Genomic DNA, 6,310 nt, shown 5'->3' with positions numbered 1-6,310 from the left:
GGTTTGGGTAGTTAGGGACTCTTTCAGGGTGAACCCACCAGGAAGGTCATGCCTGGGTGGGCAAGTGCTGATTCTCAAAATGGAGTTACTTTGGCCTAAAGACCTAACAAGCTTATTCCTTGATGAAATTGCTCATGAACAAGTAGGGGACCCAGACAGACACTTTTGTACTTGTTCTCCTAAGTGGGGGATCCAATAGAAAAACTAAAACAATGGACAAGAGGGTGCACGGATTAATAATAGTGAGGAGTGAAGGTTTATAGAAAATAATATTCCACAAGACAGTTCCCAAAGAAAAATGGAAGGACAGTGAAGCTCAGGAGGAAAGAGGGAAAACTAGTCAAGGATTAATTTCCCAACAAATCCTTTTCTACTAACAATAGGCCTAAAGGAAAGGGACAAATACTGAATGCTGGGTCCTGGACTTTGTCCTTCCCCCATGGCAAATTAGCCCTAAATGGAGGCACAGAAAATATTGAAACTGGAAAACAATGGATCCCAGAGAAAGAAGAGCAATGGGCAAGATTTGAGTAACCATCCCTCATCATTTGGACTTCTATCTTCCCAGATGATAGTTTCAACCTTTTTACAACTACCCTAAGTTATAAAGTTTTAACCTGTACAATTAGTCCCTGATTGCCCAAACTGCACCTCCACAACTTCAATGATGAAACCATCTTCATTGCACTCTATTAAGTCAAAATCCCCTCTGTAACAGAAGACGATTTTCACATCCAAATATGAACCCGACAGTGTCCCAGTTCGGAAATAATAAGTCTTCTCTGCAACTGTCCTTTTGTGCTTACAAGGAGCCCATGGACAGGAGAGGAGATGAGAGGAGAAAATTCCAGAGACCATAAAAATAAACCAAAACTCCAATCAATTCCCAACTCTGGGACTCCTCTTCAGAAAAGTGTATCTCTATGACCTTTGTAATGAACCTACTTCTTGCTATATTTGTGTTGTTCTTCGATTCTTTGTGAATGGAGACAATGAACCCAATACCCCTAGAGAGTAGCATTACCAACACTGCCTAAGAGATGATGAGAGGACAGATGATAAAAGAGTGAAATTTCACTTCTGATCACATGGTTTTTTAAAAAATAGCAAAGAAACAACTTTATGCTCACAAACTTGGTAACCTAGATAAAATACACAAATTTTGTGAAAAATATTAATTACACAAACACAACAGAATAGATAATAGAAATGGACTATCTGTGAAAGAATAAAATACTAATAGTCTTTAAAAAAGAAAGGACAACACAAGATGGTTTCTCAGGTGAATTATACCCAAATATTAGTTATTAAAGTGTAAAAAGGTATAAAGCAAGTTATAAACAAAGTGAGTTTTATTCCACCATATAACATTGTTTAACTATTTGAAAATCAATTTATGTAACTCTGAAATTTGGTCTTTGTTCATATTTCCTGGCATACAATTTCTAAACCCTTAGTATTTCTGATGATAGTGTCCTTGGTATGCCAATGAATTGCCTGAGGCAGGGCACAGGAAGATTGAAGGTTTCAACCTACACCCATACCCCATCCTCCAGGGAGGAGAGGCTGACAGGTAAGCTTATTATCACTGGTAAGGATGTTATCAATTATGCCTATGTAACAAAATCTCCATAAACTTTCTACAGGGCAACATTTACAGAGCTAAACTTTCAGGAAGATGAGAAGGAACCCATCCATATTCAGAGAGAATAGCATATCCAAACTACATCAGTACAGAAGCTTCTGGGTCTGGGCCCCTTCCACATCTTTCCTGTATGTCTCATCTGGCTGATTATTTATGTTAGGTCGGAAATTAGGCGACTGTAGGGGTCAAAGCTGCCAGGGCCAGGTGTGATTTTCTCCAGGTCCCTATACCCCCAGGGTTCTGGGAATTTCGCCCGAGAGCCAAATTCCAATAAAACTTGCTCTGGTCACTTTCTGTCTGATTTTATTTGGCTGCTAACCGAGTCCACCAAGATTACATTTGTTCCTGCCCCCAAGACCTGCCGAGCTTACAATTTACATCCTTTTAAACATTCTTTATAATAAACAAGTAAATGTAAATCTTATGTTTTCCTGAGTTCTAAGAACTGCTCTAGCAAATTTAATGGAAGCAAACTCCAGATACTGGGTATGAAACAAGGGCCCCTACCTGTGACCTCTGATGCTATGTCCAGGAAGGTAGTACTGAATGAAATTAGAATACATCTGACTGGTGTTCATTGCTTTCTTGCTAATGAGAAATTCCCACACACTGGTGTCAAGAGTTTTTTGTGTTTGTGGTATGAAAGCAGAGCAAAGGTCAACCGTTTGGTTTTTCCTAGAGACACAGATTCACCATATTAATATCATAAAGAAGAAAACTCATGAAAACATCAAGTGATACTTAAAAAGCATAGGGGGCTGGGGTTGTAGCTCAGTGGTAGAGCGCTTGCCTAATGTGTGAGGCACTGGGTTAGATCCTGAGCATCACGTAAAAATAAAGGTATTGTGTCCACCTACAACTTAAATATATATTTTTTAAATTAATTTTGAAAAAATAAGTCTACCAACATCTACAAAAATTTTTAAAAACATTATAAAATACAGTAGCCAAAATTTTCAGTAAATCTGAAAAATATCTAGTTAATTATAATAAACTGAATGCTTCCCTTTTAAGATAAGAATTATATGATTATGTCCTATCTTATCTATTCAACATGCTTTTAAAAGTCCCAGCTAGTGCAGTAAGGTAAGAAAATCAAATTGGGAAGGAAGAAATGTCTTTGCAGATGGCATAAATCTTATATATAGAAAATCCCAAAGAATCAACAACAAATTGGAACTAATAAATTATTAAGCAAAAATTCAAGATCCAAAGTTCATGTACACAAGTCAGTACTCAACACTCATAAATCATTGGCACTTAAACTTAAGAACATCTTACAGGAGTCCCTCTGTCACAGGAAAGCAGGGAACTGAAACTCCAAACCTCTGCTCTTGTGTTCTAACGAAAGAAAATTTAAAGATAGACACGAAAAGTAAAGTGAAGTGAAAATTGTTAGCACAAAAAGCCCCCAGGCAGGACACAAAACTCATGAATCATCTCAGCTGTTTATTCAGGAAGGGGATGCACAAATGAAATTGAGTCAGTGAACCCTCTTTTCTGGTGGAAAATGAACCACTGAACAAAGAAAGGGACTGGGTTTGTATAAGTTGTTTTTGAGGGGTGGACTAATAAGCATAAGTTTGGGCACTCAAGAAACAGGTTTGTGAAAATTTTAAATTTTGTTTTTACTGAGCAATATTCTTACTTGGAGAAGAATGGAGGTTCTGGGGTTAACTTTCAGTGCTTATCTCTTTCCCTTCAGGGTCTCATTGTACTGTCACTGGGAAAGGATTTATTTGGGGAAGAATCAATGCTTTGACTCTCTAGGGACCTTTCTGTCATTGGGAAGGAATGCACTGAGAAAGCTATGCCTATATGGCTTCTTTTTTCACACCGTTTTCTCTGGCCTTACTGTGTTGAGGTTTTTTTCATCTTCTATATCTAATAAAAATAAAAGAAAATGTGGCTTTAGCAAAAAGCACTCTCAAAGAAGAGAGTAAGTTGCTCCAAGAAGAAAACAACAAAGGAGACAATGCTGGCCCCCATTTTATTACTGTTTGATGTTTACCAGGAGAACTGGGGACCACATTCTGTACTCTGCCAATCAGGTGTTCAACTTCTCCTTCATGTTGAGAGGTGAAGGTTTTGACATTAGTTGATCCTCTCCAGAACTGTCATGGTGACCATCCTATTTAGAGGGTCTCCATCTACATGTCTACCCCATATTAATGTGGGCACTGGTGTCAATAACTGGTCAGAAGTTACCTTAGGGTGTCTGCATGACTAAAGTAATCTTCCTATCCAGACAACTGGAGACACTTATAGTCATAATTCCTAGCTTTACATCAGCATCAATGGACCCTGTCAAGAGTTAGTACCACTAATCCTTTTCTCTTGATGTATTTCCCAATTAGCTCCTTTTGCTTCTATTTATTTCTGACAAATTTAACTACCACTCTTTGCTTTCTTCTCTACTTTGGAAGAAGTTTAAAGTAATTTAAAGAACAATTGTGTATTAACCTGCATTTCACTGCTCATTGCTAGCTACTACCTAATACCTCTTTTATTGAGGGATATGTTACAAAGACACCAATACATGCATAAAACCAGTAGTACACAGAATCCTAAATATACCTTAATTTTTCCTATGCATGTATATCAACACAAAAATCCCAGTAACCCACCAGCCACACCCTGCTTTTCTAAAATTAACACCCAGTTAAATCATTAGAATGGATTAATGAACTGGTTAGATTAAAGCTCTGGTAATAATCATTTTACCTCAGAACTTTCTTTCATTGAATTTTGGGGGACACCTAATATCTAAATCTTAACACACAACAAGAACAACTCAGGAGGAAACGTTTATTTTGGGTTTAATCATTTCATAGGTTCATTTCATTACATTGCTGTGGGCCTGAAGTGAAGCAGAACATCACAGCAGAAAAGAATGACAGAGAAAAGTTGTTCAGCATATGTCAACCAGGAAGCAGAGAGAGAGAGAAAAGTACACAAGAAGCCAGGAATAACAAATAATCCCCAAGGGTATGCTCACAGTGACCTACTTCCTCCAGCCATGCCCCACTTGCACACAATTACCATTCAGTTCATTCCAATTATTAATTGTGATGAGATTATAGCTCTCATCACTGTCTAAAAACCACACCTCCAAATATTGCTGTACTGGGTATTGCACTTTCTAAACGTAAAGTTTTGGGGGAACATTAAAAATTAAATCCAAATTCTCTATCACAGAAGGTACTCTACGGAATTGTGGTACTTATGATTAGTTTGCAATCATATATCCATGTCATGTATTCTTTCATTATTTACAACAGCACCACCAATATACAGAGCAAATCCACTGAAGAAATTCTAGCTAAGTCTATGGTCTATATATATTCATTAAAAACCACAGTATTGGATAGTCATAAAGAAAATTTGAAGCCAGGTTCCAGGGTACATGCCTATAAATCCAGCAATTTGGGAGGCTGAGGCAGAAGGATTACAAACTCGAAGTCAGCCTTAGCAATTAAAAGAATCCATGCCTCAAAACAACAACAAACTATATACACAAAATGAAAGGGATAGGAATATAGTTCAGTGGTAGACTACTTGTTCATCATGTGTGAGGCCCGAATTAGGTCCCCAGTAATGGTAAGTGTGCGCGCACATACACAAGAAAAAAAATTGAAAGAGGTTTTCAAAGTGTTCAAATGAGAAAGTTGTGTGTGTGGTAAGTTCTATGTGACAATATAGTAATCATGAAATGGAAGATGCAAAGAGGAAGTTATTTCAAAAGTAACTCACAAAATCAAAGGAATGATAATCCTCCTAGTGAAGACGTATCTTTAATTTCTACATTACCAGAAATAAAAACTACTAAAAATGTCCCTTTACCTAAGGTAAAGAAGTCTCCTTGCCACTTTCCCTTCAATTTAGGCCAACTACCCAAGATTTTCCTTTTATTTATCCCTGCTACTACACAATCATTTTATTTGTGTGAGCAAAACCAAGAAGTGCAGTGGGGTTTATGGTACAAGGTTTTTAATATGTAATTCTGATTTTATTTTGGTTTTGATCTTTTCGTCTCTGCAGAAAGGAAAGTGGACCCCATGCCAGATCCTATTATGAGGATATAATTAAGTATAATTAATTTAAACATTACAAGTTTTACAGGAGTCAGACTTCAAGCTCTGGGAAGGGCTTATAGCAGCATTATAGGACTCAAAAACAATCTGTAGAAATTTTACCATAATTTTTGCATCTAATCCAATTCCTTGAAGTTTCTTCGGCCCTTCAAAAATAATACCCAAGGATCCACTGCACTTTAAAGTATAAAATAGCTTCAGCAGGGTATTTCTTTTTGTTTTTTTACACCAAAATTATCCTTTCTTTAGGAGGGAGTTTCTCTCTGAGTATGGTTCCCAAACCTTTCTTAAAGAAAATGTCATTCTGTTGTAACAGTGAATTTCTTTAAGACTGAGATTTCTACTTTTTGGAATCTTTTTTACTTTTTTCCCTGAGTTTTTTTCCAGAGTAACTTTGCTTATCTAAACACATTATTTGCACCTACAAATATCTAATGACTTCCATTATTCCAAAGTTTTAAAATGTCTCAATATTCTGTCTGTAATAAGAGATTACAGACATAGTAAACAGACTTGCAATTCCAGCAACTTGGGAGGCTGAAGCAAGAGGATAGCAAGTTCAAGGCCAGCC

The sequence above is a fragment of the Sciurus carolinensis genome, chromosome X (genome assembly GCF_902686445.1).
Source record: "Sciurus carolinensis chromosome X, mSciCar1.2, whole genome shotgun sequence".
Lineage (NCBI taxonomy): Eukaryota > Metazoa > Chordata > Mammalia > Rodentia > Sciuridae > Sciurus > Sciurus carolinensis.
The sequence above is the reverse complement of the archived record's forward strand: the minus strand, read 5'-3'. Positions refer to the sequence as shown.